We start from the raw sequence: 16,539 nt of genomic DNA on the forward strand, positions 1-16,539 counted from the left end.
TGCTCCCGACAACACAAGACAGTTCAGTAGGGTCAGAAGGGAGGATTACCTAGTTCTTCTTAAAAATGAAAATTATAGAGAGATGGCCAAGATGAAAAATCATACAAATAAATCCAGCAAATCAAATGAATTTACAGTTCTCCCTGCCACATCTCAAGAGTTAGGGCCATGACATCCCTATGATCTGGAAAATCCATGTAAAATTTTTAGCCCTCCCTTCGTACCAGAGAAGAAATACAAATTATTATGGTATTAAAAGATAAAATATATTGATATTGTATAATACTATACATATATTTTATGCATTTCAAGTTTCTAATTTTTTTCTGCATCATCTTCTGCTCTTCTTGCATAGTCTCCGGCTTCTGCAAAACTCCCCAAACTCCCCATTTAATTTCTTATGCCAACCCATGATATATCAAAACCGTGATGGGATGGGGAAAGTTGTGATGTAGAAGGGATAACTGTATTTTAATCAAACTATTAAAAAAACTATTTAGAATATTTACTCTTCATCCTAAAAGGATGAAGAGAAGAATTTCCAAAACAAAAATCTCACTGTGTCACTCCCTTATCCAAAAATATTTAGTAGATCTGTATTGCCTTTATTATATAAGAGAAAATCCTCTGTTGGCATTCAAAGTCCTCCACCATCTGTCTCTTGCCTGGTTTTCTAGTCTGATTTCATATTACTCCTTTCCAATCATCAGGCCCCTCAGCACTGCCCTTTGCACGTTATTCTATCTCTTGAGTCCCCACCTATCTACCCCTGCAACAGTCAGCCAATTAATAGAATGTATTCCCTCTACCTGCCTCTTGAGAATCCCTATCATCCTTCTAAGCATAGGTCAAGTCCTCTACTTCCCATGTAGATCCTTCCTGACACCTTTCCCCCACCCCCACAGCTGTATCATCTATCTTCTGAAATCAATTTGCAGAACTACCTATATAAGTTATATTTACTTATCTATACACAGGGGGTAACCTCCCTCTCCCCTCCCCCACCTCCCCAATCACCATCATCATTAGAAAAGAAGTTTCTTGCTGGAAAGGACTAATTTTTTTGTTTGTTTATTTTTTGTCCTTGTATGCCCAGTACAGTATCTTGCCCACAGAAGGCTTTTAAAAAAATTCTTGTGTGATAGGAGGAGGGAAAATTGAAAGAGGAAAAGGAGGAAGAGGAAGAAGAAAAAGGAAGGGGAGAAAAAAGGAAGGAAAGAAAGGAGGAGGAGAAAGAGAAAAGGGGAAGAAGGAGAAAGAAGTAAGTGTACTGGAAAAAGCCCCAATATGAAATCAGAAAATAGCTGATTCAAATCCCTCTGCCAATGTTTATTATCTCTGCAGCAATGCAAAAATCACTTTACCTCTCTGAAATTCAGTTTTCTTATCTGCAAAATGGCAAAAATAATAACCTGTCAATACCTACCACACAGAGTTGTTGTTAAAAATCTAATTATAATATACTTAAAGTGATATCCAAATATATAGAATCAGTATGAGCAACTACTTTGTAAAGCACTATTACTATTAGCAATCTTTAATGAATATGATAGGCACGTATCTGTTTAGGATTTATAATTTTAAAAACATTTTGAGCTAGGAAGGACCTCAGAAATCAAGCTTCCTGGCCCTTCTTCAATCCTCTTTCCAATATACCAAAGTCCTCCCTATCAGTGTGGTTCTGCCCAAAGTTAAAAGGATGGACTGAATGAGTTCTTGAAGTCTTCCATGTGATTTTATGATTAAATTATTCTTTTGACTCTCTATCCTTTCTGAATCACAGGCATTGATGTCCTGCCATTATTACGATATGTGTAAAAAAGTTCTGACAATGTAAAGCTTCTGAAATTTTCTGCTTATTTGTTCTACCGAGGTAGCCTTGAAGTCACTTGCTCTAATTTTCTCATGGATCAAAAGCAGTATTCTTTTTGCTTATTTCCATAACACCCCTATATACTATTTCCTCCTCCTGCAGTCATGATAGAACCCTGAAATGGACTGAAATACATGAAATACATTTATTCTAGCACAATAATCCATGGAGCATTATCAATAAATTCCCAAGTTAACAATTCCTTTTTGCTACCTTGCCTTCTTTGAGTTGAAGAAGTATTAAATAAATTTTCATTCTGAAATGACAGGTAAAAGAAAATTAAACCTGGAACATGATGAGGGTAGAAATCCCCTTTGCAAATGCTGTGCTGTTTTTGTTGTTCCTGGTTAAGCTAAAGAAAAATGTGGGGCCAGAGGGTTCTGCTCCAGTATTCCTTCATATAGGTTGAGTAATTCTGAGGGCCTGGTAAATTCTCTCTCCTTTGAGCTGCCAAGCTCAAGGTTCCTGCATAGTCAACAGTCAATTCATAACAGGACGCCTGGACCAAATAGAAAACATGAGCAAGGAACCAGCATCATCAACACCTAACTTGCAACTACATTAACCACTCAGTTGTTAAATCACCCTAATGGGCATTACCTCAGTGCAAAGAACGAAGTGACAAGGCTGATGTTGGCAGGGGATACCGCTTACTTAGGCAGCACCAGTCACATCTTCAATTTGCAGCTTTCTTGGAAGAGAGAAAAAATGTCCTGGTCCCATCAATCAATTAGAAACAAATTAAGTCAATAACCACATTTCAGTTCATGCTAGTTACTACCCCTTAGTTTAAGTTTCTAATCACTTGCTGTTTATGGCACTTTTTCATTAATGGGGAATAAAAATTTTGGACATTTTTAAGAAATAGAATGGCAATTGTTGTTATATCTCTCTACTCTGAGTAAGAAGTGGGAAGTAAATGCAAGAACTTGAATATTTTCAGAAACAGTGGGTCAATTTTGCCATGTGCTATTCCTTCACAGATTTGAGGTGATGATTCTATGAAATCATGACAATACTTTTTCCCCCAGATTCATTGTTGATCAAATTTATCAAATGAAACTCGGATATAGTTTATATATGTTTGTTGTTATTGTTCAGTGTTTTAATCATGTCAGACACTTTGTGACACCGTTTGGAATTTTCTTGGCAAAGATACTGGTGTGGTTTGCCATTTCCTTCTCCAGATCATTTTATAGATGAGAAATTTAAGCAAATAGGGTTAAGCAACTTGCCCAGGGTCACACACTTAGTAACTGTCTGAGGCCGGATTTGAACTCAGGAAGATGACCACCTACCTTTACATAATTATGCATAGGTACTTATTTATCTGTGGATATATAAATGTATCTATATCTATCTATCCAAGTCTCATTACAAACCACTCTAGTATCTTTGCCAAGAAAACCCCAAAACGGGTCACGAAGAGTCAGACATGACTGAAAAGGGATTAAATGACAAGAACAAAACAATTTCAGTGAAAAACACATACACAAACACACACACACACACACACACACACACACACCCCTAATACAAACTTAGGCCAATAGCCTATATAATATTCATATATGTATGTATAGTATATATGTATATGAGCGCGTGTTATACTGATTCTTTTACAGCAAGACCCCAATTTCCAACCAAAGAAAAACTTATCTTTACCTTTAGTTCTGCTTTCTTTCTTTTCTCACTGACAGATACAGCCCCTACACATACACACACCCAATTACTCTTGCCCACCTTTCTTTGATTCCTGTCCAACCACTTAAAAATTGCCAAACCCACCCTTCTATGTTAGCAAAACTATAAGGATTTTTTTTAACTGGCACAGCTTTCAATCAAGTGAAAGAAAGCCATAAAAGGCTGTACTTCTTTTATCATTCTTACTCAGCATTACAAGTGCTCCAAAAATGTGAGATCCTGGCCTTCATCTTTCATCTCTTTCAAGGAGACCCACAAAGCCTCATCATTTTCATCCAAATGTGGTTTTCAAGTGTTTCTGTCCTGGAGTTTAATGCTTTTTCCTTTTGCAGTAGCAAAAAGGGCTTTGCAGAATGTGTTCCCATTACTTTCTCTGTGGCTGGAAACTCCTATCCCTGCATATGCTCTGCATTTCCATTTGATCAGAAGAGCTTTCCAGGACAGCAACACTAAGGAATTTGCTTCCCCAGCCAAAACAGCACTTGTGTGCTGCAGAACATCTCATTTCATATTCATCATCTCCAGGATAGCACAAATTGATCCTCTGTGTCTAAAATCATAAGTACCTGGCCTCAGTAGAGGTAGATAAGTGGTGCCTCCCCACAGCCTTCCTATCCCAGATACTTTGCTTTTAAACTGTATGTAGCAATAATATTCCATTCAACTCAGCAAGTGCTTATTAAGAATCAACAATGGACTCAGTGCTATATTGGTTATCCTCAGGGGGTGGGGAGGGAGAAAAGAGTCTATAGCATGGACAAGTAGACAGAGGGCCCCTCATTCAAGAAGTTTACAATATACATAAGAATTTTAGGTAATCGAGAAGAAGGTAGTTAACAGTAGTTCACAGTAAATTCTAAGTAAATTTAAGGGAGAGAATTGAGTAATGTGGACTGGATTGATAAGAGATAAATATAACAGAAAATGAGGCTTCAGTTCTTTACTTTGACATTCCAGGTCCTTCAAAATCTGACATCAACACCCCTTTCCAGTCTCCATACCTCACTGTATGTCTCCCACACTCAACCCTGTACCTGTACTAATCTCTATTCTTTTTCAAAGGACAGAACAATGGATCTTGAATTGGGTACAAACCCAGCTTTGCCATTTATTGTCTGAGGAAGCTCAGGCAAGTCACTTAACATTTATAAAATAAAAGAGGTTGACAGGACTTCCAAGGTCCTTTCCAGCTCTTTCTATGCACAAATATATAGCTAAAATGGACTCTTCCTTTCCTATTGACATCCTTCCCCTCTCCTTCAAGTCCCAGCTCAGAATTCATGTCCTCAATTAAGCCTTCCCTGATCTCTCCCATCTGGAAGTGATCCTTCCTTCCTTGAACCTCTAAAACTGTTCTACTTGACCTCTCCTTTGTACTTAATCATTTTCCAACTTGTATTACCCTTATCTCTCTACAAGCCTTATCCCCCCTACTCTATTTTAAGCTCCTTAGGGAGCAGGATCTTTCTTTCTCTAGTCACTAGCACAGTGGCTTTCGTCTAACAAAAGCTTCAAAAGTGTTTACTGAATCCAATTGAATTGAATTGAAAAGTTTGATATTATCAGAGAGAGCGGGGTACAGCTTTTCCAGGTGGAGAAATGTCATGAGTAGAGACAGAGAAGTGGCAATGACAAAGGATGGTGATGAAACCAGGATGGCTAGAGTAATGTAATGCTGGGTAGTAAAGGAAGATAAGTTTGGAGAGTTGAAGTTCTGAGACCAATGTCTCTAAATTGATTTGTTTATCCTTATGACAATGGGAAAATAAGTTGTGGTTGTCTTTTCCCCTTCTTAATAGTTTAATCACACCATCAGGAACCTCCATAGAACAATGTCTTGTTCCTAAGTCTCAGCTTCTGTGGCTTCTACATCCCAAGCCCTATACTTTCCAAGCAAGGTCTACCAATGAACTATAATGGCTTATATGGATTAGTCGCTCTATAGAGACAGCTTTGAAAGTGGGTTCTGACCCCCATTTGTCCTGACGCGTTATTTTTTGTGTTTTTCTTTTCTTAGTCAGGAATAGCATCACTAATCATTCAACACTAAGTACAGAGTTTACCACATAATAGATGTTTCATAAATGCTTGCTGCCCTTGTGGAAGCACCAAACAGCAAGAGCAGGTAACAAATGCAAATGCATGACATATTGTAAAAGGAAGATTCTTATTCAGGTCCTTTGGTCTGTTTAATTTAATGTAAAATAATGGTTGCAGGAATTTATTAGTGATCTTAAAATTCTGTAAGCCAATTACACATTGGGTAGGTTAAAAAAGATAAAATAAAAATTCTCTTCAACTGTCTAACTTCTGGGGCTCCTTCCTAGTCAAAAGGGACTTTCCTTAAGAAATTAGGCTTTGGGGGCGGCCAGGTAGCACAGCGAGTAAGAGCACCGGCTCCAGTGTTGAGAACACCTGGAGATCGAATCCCGGGCTCAGACACTTAGCACCCACCCAGAAACACCTGGCCGTGTAACCTTGAGCAAGTTACTTAACCCCAATTGCTTAAAAAAAAAAAAAAAGAAATTAGGCTTTGAATTTGTAGTCTGCAGGCCACAAATTGGTGTTAGTTTACATATAAGCTCCCATCCAATGCTGACTTCAGAGGTTAACTATTGAATGGGTGAGTCAATAGAAATCTAAATATGAGAACACTATAATAAAAGAAAGTCTCTGAGATCGTATTCTCATTAGGAAAACCTCAAACTCTTTATAATTTCAGTGAAACATTGTTTTGAGTAACCTTTGAAAGACTGATGGAAAAAAATAAAGCAGACTTTGGCTGACATTTCCCATAAAATAGTATAGTCGATGCCTGCTCTATGATTTCTTTTCTTTCGTTAGAGAAGATAATGGGAGGAGTCGTTTATCCAGGCCTGTTTTACATCAGTTAACGTTGGCAGGTGACATTATTATTGCTGCCACTGTTTTGTTAAGTGAAAAGAATATATGGATCCCCTTGAAAAGTAGGGAAAAAAATCCCCTTGTTCATCCCACTCAAATGACCTCTTTGGGAATCATTAGTCAAGAGCCTTGATCCACACCTTTCTCCACCCAAACGTCAGATCTATTTTTTTTGTCTGTGTGAATTATTTATTGAAGGGCCTAGAAAGTGGACTGGGCATTACTTTTCTAAAAGCCAAAACAATGAATCACACCCATTGAAAAATAAAAACAAAAACCAGTCTCAGGGTTCCAAAAGAGACAGGTGGTAAACAAAAGCAAGGGAATGCTCAGATAACCACACTGGCTACTTTGGCTGAGATTGTTTGTTTTGAAAGTCTGAAATGAAATGCAGCCACAAGTTTCAGATGAGGCATTGCTGCTCTGAAGGAGGCCTTAGAATAGTGGCTCAAAGCTGGTTCCTTTTCTTCCCAATCAATGTAATCATTCTGTGACCTGTTTGACTTCAGCCTGTGTTCAGCAAGTTCCAGGGAAGGGATCTAAGTCCAAGCAGGCCATGAAATTGACAAGGTAAATAATCAATAGCCTTTGGAGTTAAAGAATAAAAACCCCAATAAAGCAAGCTGACATTGTAAAGCTCTTGCTGAACTGAGAAGCAATCCAAGGGCACAGTAAAGAAAATGGACTGCTTTCAGATAAAATGCAATAAATACCACCTGATGACTTTTAAAAGGCAGAAGGAATTTTAGTGATGATCTCTAAAGTAACACAAATTTTGCAAGCTTGAGGCAAGAGGTTTTTTTCTCTTTTTTTGATGTTATTTTTGCCCTTGAGCCATTTACACAAGGGGAAAAAAAAAACTAATATTCTGTGCATTTTTGTTTGTAACTGCTCAGTAACTAAGGATCACTATGGTCACCATTTAGTTATTGATCAAGAAATATCACTTCATAATGATTCTCAGAAGAAAGGAAGCAGGAAATTAATTGTTGTGGGATTGGGATTTGGATGCTCATTTTTTTTTATCACTGTCAGACATGGATACTTCATACTCAGGATTTCATCTATATAAGTATTCTCTCCACTAGTTCAGGTTACCAACTCTCCGTACCTTGGCATCTAGTGACCACGTGTCCATCTTGTTTTTCCATGAATGTCCATGATCACATCAGTTCCCATCTCCTCTAGAAGTTGGTCCCTTTAATCATTCTTTCTCTATTATTAAGTTTCAAGTACAATTTAATCATTATTTTTGTTTCTGAGATGGAGTCTCCTAACTTTCTCAAGCTAGAAGTACAGGGTCCACTTATAGCCTGATCCATTTCTAATAAGAAGAGAAGCTTTGACCCACTCCATTTCCTACTTGAGCTGGTTCACCCCTCCTGAGGCAGCCTGGTGGTCTCTCACCACATTGATGCCACATTTAATATGGACAGACAATTAATATCAGTCAATAAACATTTTAAAGCACCAACAACATGTAAGAAAGTAAACCCTGGGGACACTGAGAAAGGCAAAAGATTATCCCCACTCTCTAGGAGCTCACAGTCTAATGAGGAAGATAATATGTGAAAAACTATACAAATAAGATATAATACAGGAAAACTGGAAATAGTCAACAGAGAGAAGGCTCTCGCAATAGGAAGAATTGAGAAAGACTTCCTATAAAAGGCAAGACTTTATATCTAAGATTTGACAAAAGCCAGGGAGAAAAAGTTCAGTCAAGAGATAGAGTGTTTTATTCAAATAATAGCAAGGAGGCCAGTGTCACCAGACTACAGTATTCATGAGAGGCAAGAGGTATAAATTGTAATAAGACTGGAGGGGATGTTTAGGTTATGAAGGACTATGAACCAAACAAGGGATTTTGTAATTGATTTTTGACTTGATTGGGAAGCACAGAAATTTGTTGAATAAAGGAGCGATACAGTCAGACCTAAGCTTTGAGGAAAATCTCTTTGATAGTTGAATGGAAAATGGAGTAAAGTGGGAAGAGACCTGTGGCAGGTAGACCAACCAACAGGCTATTGCAATAGACCAGGGGTGAGCAGATGAGGACCTACGCCAGGGTAGTGGCAGTGTCTGATGATAGAACAGAGTGTATTTGAGAGTTGTTATTAAGGTAAAGTCAATAGGACTTGCCAACTATTGGCTATAGGGGTGAGAGACTGAGTAGTTGAGTATGGCACACCGGTAAAGAGCCTGGGGAATTAAGAGGATAGCGATACTGTCAAAAGTTACAGGAAAGTTAGGAAGAGGGAAGGATTTTAGGGGAAAATAATGAGTTCATTTATGGACATATTGATGTCTATGAGATATCCCATTTGAGATGTCCAATAGGTATAGACTGAAGGTTTTAGACTGAAGGTCAATAGAGACATTAGGGTTAGATAGGAAAATTGGAGAATCATCAACATTGAGATGACAATTGAACCCACAGAAGTTGATGAGATTTCTAAGGGAAACATCTTAGAGTGACAAGAAGAGGGCCCAGGGCAGAACCCTGTGGGATATCCGCAATTAGCAGGTATGACTTGATGAAGATCAGCAAAGGAGAATGAGAAAGTGTGGCCAGACAGGTAGAAGGAGTACCAGCATAAAGCAATGTCACAAAACCTAGAAAGAAGGAAAAAAGTGATTCACCGTGTCAAAGATTGTAGAGAGGTGAAAAAGGTCAAGGCCTGAGGAATTCCATTAGATCTGGAAATTAAGAGATTGTTAGCAACTTTGGAGAGAGTAGTTTTGTTTGACTAATAAGATCAGAAATCAGATTGTAGAGAGTTTGGGAGAGAGTGAGGGTAGAGGAAGTGAGAGATCTAGCTCAAGGAGATTAATTACATAAAAAAGGAGAGATGTGGAATGATATAGTTAGAGGGGATGTATGGATCAAGTGAAGGTTGTTTTTTGAGGGGGAGGGTTAGAATGGAGGGAAGTAAATATGTTTAAGGCAACAGAGAAATAGCCATAGATGAGAAAATTGAAGATAAGTGATCAAGAGGGGATGATAGAGAATTTCTTGGAGAAGCCAAGATGGAATGAGATAGCTTGTACTTGTCAAGGGGTTAGCCTTAGCAATGATGAAGGTCATCTCCTCACATAAAAGAGGGGTGATAGAGGTAGCAGCAGAAGGCAACTGGATGATGCAAGATAAGATGTGAAGACAGAAAAGTTTCAGAGATTGGACTCAATTTTTTCAGCAAAGTACGAGGCAAGTTTCTAAAATGAGAGAAAAAAGGTAGGGAAGCCATGAAAATGTTGAGGTGGGATGAAAAGGTTTGGTAGAGTCTCTGTGTAAATGGGATAACAGGATTGCTTTGCAGCAGTGAGGGCCCAGTTGAGTTTATGTATCATAAATTTATAGTAGACTTAGTCAGAAGATTTTGTTATTTTCTTCCAACTTCTTTCAGTGGCATGTATGTGGGAGTAAAGTCAGCAAAGAATGGAAGTTACCCAAGGTTGTAGTTCTATTGAATCTCAGATCTTTTACACTCAAGTAATCAACCAATATCAGGTTGATCAGCTTTCAATCTTTCTTTCTTCTCCCTTCCACTAAAAAATCTCCTAATCGTTTTTTTACTCATTGACTTTGTTTCATCATTTTCAACTCACTTCTCAACCTCTTAAAATCTGACTTCTGACCCAATTATTCAATTGAAGCTGCTGTCTTGAAGATCACCAGTGATCTCCTAGTGATCATATCTTTTCTTCATTCTGATTCTTCTTGACCTCCCTGAAGTTCTTGATCCTTTGACTGTTTCTCTTCTTCTGCCTCCATATTCTTTACCTTAGTTTTCATGACACTACAATCCCTCATTTTGCCTCCTACCTGTCTGACCAGTCATTCTCCGTGTTAGAATGTAAGCCCCCTGAGAGCTTAGAGAAAACAGAGACTGTTTCCCTCCTTGATTTGTGGATGCTTGTAGACTAATAAATGAATGACAGGCTATGTTCATCTCTTACAGACCAATGTAAATTGGTTCATTTGGACCAGTCTTAATCAGGTCCTAGACTAAACCTAGACAGAAAAATTGTAAATAGAATGAGGGTGGAGGAAAGGTGGCACTGATTAACAAAGAAATAGCCAAAGATTTTATTGAAAGGATTAGCTCTGTATTCCTAAATTAGTGTTGATCTATAAACCTTAAATATGTTGCAATAGATGTAGGATATACTGTAGAATATAAGCTCATTGAAGGCAAGGGATGTTTCAATTTTGTCTTTGTAGGCCCAGTGCCTGGCACTTAATAGAATAGCACTTAACAAACTCGTGTTAGATAGAAATTGATAGAAAAGCCAACAGGTAAGGCAGATCGGCAGCTAAGCCTTTTCCTAGGCAAGCTATCTGTAAAAAAAGGAGCCTCTTCTTTCCGAGTCTGTAGCATGTGAATTAGTAAAGTGAAATTCAACTCCCTGGAATGTATCAGTCCAGAGGATGATAGCAGAATATTTAGTAATAAATGGGTTCCCATATGAAATATGAAGGAAACATTTTTCTTCAGTTCTGTTCCAGGAAACTAGGTTACACTGTTGAATGCCAGGAAGGTCAAACTAGACACAAGACAAGTTATAAGCAAAATTGGATTCTGACTAACTACATTCCTAAAAGAAAAGCAAATAGTTCTCTTTGGAAAGTGAGCATATAGACATATAGATTAGTATAAGCATATATGTCCATATGCTTACATATAAACATACATATAAATATATCTATAGAGGCATAAGCAGCAACATTAACTTCCTATTATTGAATTATTTTATTGTTTAAGAATAATTTTTTCTGCTGACAAACAGCATGGAGAGAATAGAAGCCAGATGTTAGCATTTCGGTTTGGCCAAGAGAAGGCTCCCATAACCAATTATTGCAAATGTTTTATATGCAAGGAAACTATTAATTGTCCCCTGTGAGGTAAGTATCAACATTAATCAGTTTTTTTTAATCTATCTCTGTATTCCAGGAAGCTAAGCAGATAGTTTATTGAAGCAATAATATGAGAAAGAAATACTATCAGCAACATTTTATTATCAAGTCTTGTGTAGAAGTGGTCCAAAAATTCTTTTAAAAAAATCTTTATTTCCCATCTGAGAAATCAACTTTACACAAACTATTCTACAACTTGAAATTATAGATTGTGTGACTAAAATAAAATCAAGGTGTTTCTCCCAATTTTCCAAATAAATGCTTTTGTCAGTAAAACTAAGGGTCAAATGTGACCACCTCCTTAAGTTAAGGACATTCACATTGCAGATATTCCACTGAGAAGCAAGGCTGTTTGCATCCTTGCTCTCATAGTACTATCTCCTACCTATTTTGAGAGCATTCTTCCTAATGCATTCCCAGCTTTCCCTAGAGAGTAAAATACTGTGTGAAACGCTGTCAAGAGTCAGGAAACATGGGTTAAAATCCCTGTTCTGAGATTTACTGTCTTTATGATCCTGGGAAAGTCACTACACCTCACTCTTCCTTATCTTTAAAATAGAGATAATTCTCACAATACTTATCACTTGCTGTGAATAAGCACTCTCTCAATGTGAATTCTTACAATTCAAATAACTGGGTAAATAACATTACCATAGTTCTTGTAACATTTTACCTCATATTATATTTATTTTTACCCACATCACCTCCCTCTTACCACCCTACCAACCCTATTTCCTATCTCCTGCTCAAGGAATGGTAATCAAATCAGTACTATCATTGCTTCTTGAAAAAGTATGTCAACCAACTTGCCAGTGACTGGACTCCGTAACCTTAAGACTTTCCAAACCAAAACATCAGCTCTAGAAACCATTCCTTTATATGAGTTGTCTCCTTCCACTGGGATGTAAGCTTTGAGGATAAAACCAAAGTTGTTTTTTCATCATTGTATCTGCTTTGCCTAACACAACACCTTGAATCAAATAGGTACTTAATTAATGAATATTTGTTGAATTGTTGGGTTATTGAACAAACACAATGTAGGAAATTGACCAGAAGTTTATTCTACATCATTTCCTTTCTTCCCTCTCAGAATTGTTCACATTTTCTTCTTTCTTTCACTTTTTATACTTAAGTGAATTCAGTCTCAGGCAATATTTCTCACCCATACCTGCATATCTTCTTTAATTTCCATCCTCTTGACCTTGATTTTGGAAAGGTGTTTTCAAATAAAGATGACAGATCATCTCCAAATATTTTTTCTAGTAATATAGTCTAATATTCTGCCCAGAACATGTCTTCTGCAACATAATGGCAAGACCTGACACACTCTTTTGCTTCTTATCTGTTTCAGATTTCTACATTTTCTGAAATATATGCAAAAATGATTTTTTCATACTTGTAGACACTCGAGCCAAAGCAAGAAGTAAAGCAACACATAAAGGGGTAGGGGAGTTTAGTTTTCTGGTTTCTGTGGACTTGATTCGATTGAAATCAACAAACATTTATTTAGCTTCTACAATGTGCAAGGCAGCATATTAGACACAGGAAGTACAAGGATGAAAAGTGACACCATCCGTGCCCTCTGGGAGCTTGCAATTTTCTAGGAGTATATGACATGTACAAAAGTCTAAAACAAGGTAAAGGAGGATCAGAAAAAGGAAAAAAGATATGGGGTGGGTAGGTGGCGCAGTGAATAGAGCACGGGCCCTGTAGTTAGGAGGACCTGAGTTCAAATCCGGCCTCAGACACTTAACACTTACTAGCCGTGTGCCCTTGAGCAAGTCACTTAACACCAATTGCCCTTCTTTCCCACCTCCAAAAAGAAAAAAAAAGAAAAAGGAGAGATACCAAAGGGGGGTCAGCATTAAGAGCTGACATATTCTTTTTATTCCCACCATTCTACTTTGTTGCCATCTCTCTACACCCCCCATCCCACCACTGTATTTTATTTTCTTTTATTTTTAACCAGTATATGTACTTTTTATAGTTAATTAGGTCCTTCATATCAGTCTTTTCTTTTTCAAGTTCAGTACCTACCTCACAGTCTTTTTCTCCATCCCAAATTCTCTACTTATAATATTTAGTGACTTCAATATGTGTATTGATGTCTCCTCCAATACTCTGAACTTAATTCATTAAATATCTCACATTCTATAAATTATATCTCCAACCCCATTCACTTTGACATAAGGATGAACATAGCTCATCACTCCAAATTGTGTCATCTCTGCTATCTTGAACTCTGAAATTCCCTCTTTAATCAAAGAGTTCTATCTTTCCATCTCCATTTCCCTAGAGAGTTCCAGCCATGTGATTTGCTTGCCAAGCATTCTCTCCTCATCTCTATCTTCTTCTCATTTAAGTATGAACTCTACCCTTGGAGTTACCCTTCAATAGACTTCAATAGGCTAGTCTTGTTCTTACTTTTGTGACAAATGAGAAGTCCAAGGTACAGAGTTTCTGGGTTATTAATAATCAATTTACTAATTAGACTAGCAAATAATAGATAAATTGATGGTCAGTGGTCTCTCTCAGTAATCAAAGACAAAACCATAAAAATCTCTGAATGCTTATATACCTTAGAAAAAGGAGGTGCCCCTGATAGGTGAAAATAAACCCTGATTGGTGAACAGTTAATGAGTGGGAAGACTTTTTCTAATGAGGGAGTGGCCTAAAAGCCTTCAGCACCTCTCTGATTGAGGACTTGGCTTGATCCTGAGACTCAACTCCCTCAAGCACTCTGGACAAAGGAATTCATCTCCATGGAGACCAGGGGTTTCAAGGGTGGGAACCTAATGCTTTTAGGGTCAGAATTCTCCTAACTTAGATTCTCTGAGTTGGGAGGTTCCTGGGCAATCTCATTTATTAGCAATGTCCTTTAGAGACTGACTGACTGGCCTACAGGGACTGGTGCCTGAGTGAGGAAATAAAGCGCAGAAAAAAAAACCCTCAATCTTAATTTGGTCATTGGTTATTAATATAATAATTTATCTCATTTTACTCAATTCCAAGCCATCATGCACTTCTAGCCATTCAACAATGTACCACCTTTTCTAGTTCCCTAGCTTTATGTGTGTGTGCATATGTATATGTATATATGCATATATAATATGTGTATATATGTATGTTTGTATAGATATATAGTTTTCCCCATTAAATGGTGAGCTGTTTTTGAGGGCAAGGGCTGTGATGTTTGTTTTTAGCTATATCTTCAGTGTTTAGCAAATAGTAAGTACTTAATAAATGGTTTATCTATCATCATCTATCTTTATATCTCTTCCTCAATCTTCCTAAACCAAGTCTTCATCTTTACTGGGATCACCAATGCTCTACTTTTCTCCTGGACTGTCACCCCTGGCTCTTGCCTCATTTTTCTTCATTAAATCAGTTCAAGATTTACTATGCTCCATCCTTGAATCCTTTACTGCCACATCTTTCTGTCCTCTCAGTCCTCAACCTTATGTCACCACTACCATCTGTCTTGTCTATTTCTACTCTGACTAATCTAGAAATTTTGCTGAAGGAAGCCATGTAATCATGCTGATTGTATTGAATACAAATTCCTATTATCTCATCTTAACTGACAGGGAGCCAGACTTGTGTAGTGGATAGAGGGCCAGAGTCAGAAAAACTAAGGTTTAAGTCAAACAGCTAGTATATCTAGATACTTGCTAGAAATTATATACTTACTACCCCCCAGACACTTGACAAATACTACAAGCTATAGGAAAGTTATAGTCTAAATCAGTGGAGATCATTTTCAAATCTCATGTTTCTTATACTGATGAAATAGCAGGTCCAACTCCCCTAAACAAATGACAAAAAAAAAGAATCTACTGTTGCATTATAATCCTTTTATAGATCTTTCAACAATCATTCATTTTTGGTCTACTTAGGGAAAGACAGATCCCTGGTCTCACATATCTCCATTAACCAGTCTTCTGGTCTGATCATCTATCATCCTTTCATCAGCTTCCTTAGACTCACAGAATCCTAGAATTGGAAAATTGGAAGTTACCTGATCCAACATCATACCTCCAGTATAAATCTTATCTATGCAACTCACTTGATCTTTAAGCAATCACTGCAAAATAATCACCTTGGACATATTTAGACATACCACATATGGAATAGTCCTGTTATTACCTCTGTTAACATCAGCAGTACAAAAATCCAGTCAGTCAAAAAACATTTATTAAGCAATTGCCTTGTGCCAGGCAAAGACCTTGTCCCTCCCCTCACAGAGTTCAGATTCCAAAGGAGAAATGTCAACATGCAAATATAGAATCAGACATGATTGAGAACTAATGAATGACAAAATATATACATATATACATACACACGCAAATATATATGTATATATATAGAGAGAGAAAGTATATATGTATAGAATATGCAAAATATATAATGGAAATTAATCTCAGAGAGAAGGCACTTACAAGGAGAAGGGTGAGAAGGAAGAAGCTGAGATGAAGGGAGAAGGAAATCAATTTCTTTGCAAAGATAGGACTTGAGCTGGGTCCTGAAGGGAACCAAGGAAGCCTGGAGTCAGAGATGACAGGGAGAGCATTCCAGGCCTGGGGAATAGTCAGTAAAAAGGTACTCCATCCATCTTGTGTGAGAGACAGCAAGAAGGACAGAGTTTGTGAGCATGTGGGAAATAGTAAAGTTTGAAGCCTAGTAAGCTAGCAAGGGGTCAGATTGTGAAGGGCTTTAAATGCCAAGCAGGATTTGATCCTAGAAATAATAGGGAGTCACTAAAGTTTATTGAGTAGGGAAAGATAACATGGTCAGACTTGATTTTGGGGAAATCACTTTGGCAGCTGAATAGAAGATGAAGTGGAATGAGGAGATTCTTGAGTCAGGGAAATGATCTAGCAGGTCCTTGCAATAATCTGGACTACAGGTTATGAAATCCTTCCACAGGGTGGTGGTTGTATGAATGAAGAGAAAGGGATGTATTTAATAGATGTTGTGAAGGTGACTGAAACAATTACTATTGCCCATTGTCATGGTCACAATTATATGACAATGGACCAGTCTTTCAACCTCTTTGACCCTCATTTTCTTCATCTGCAAAATGAGAAAAATAAAATACTTCTCAGGAATGTTTTGAAGAACAAAGGGACTAATGTAAGAA

This window comes from Petaurus breviceps, unplaced genomic scaffold, assembly GCF_028583685.1.
Source record: "Petaurus breviceps papuanus isolate PSGF00001 unplaced genomic scaffold, PetGlider_PUasm1.0 38, whole genome shotgun sequence".
NCBI lineage: Eukaryota > Metazoa > Chordata > Mammalia > Diprotodontia > Petauridae > Petaurus > Petaurus breviceps.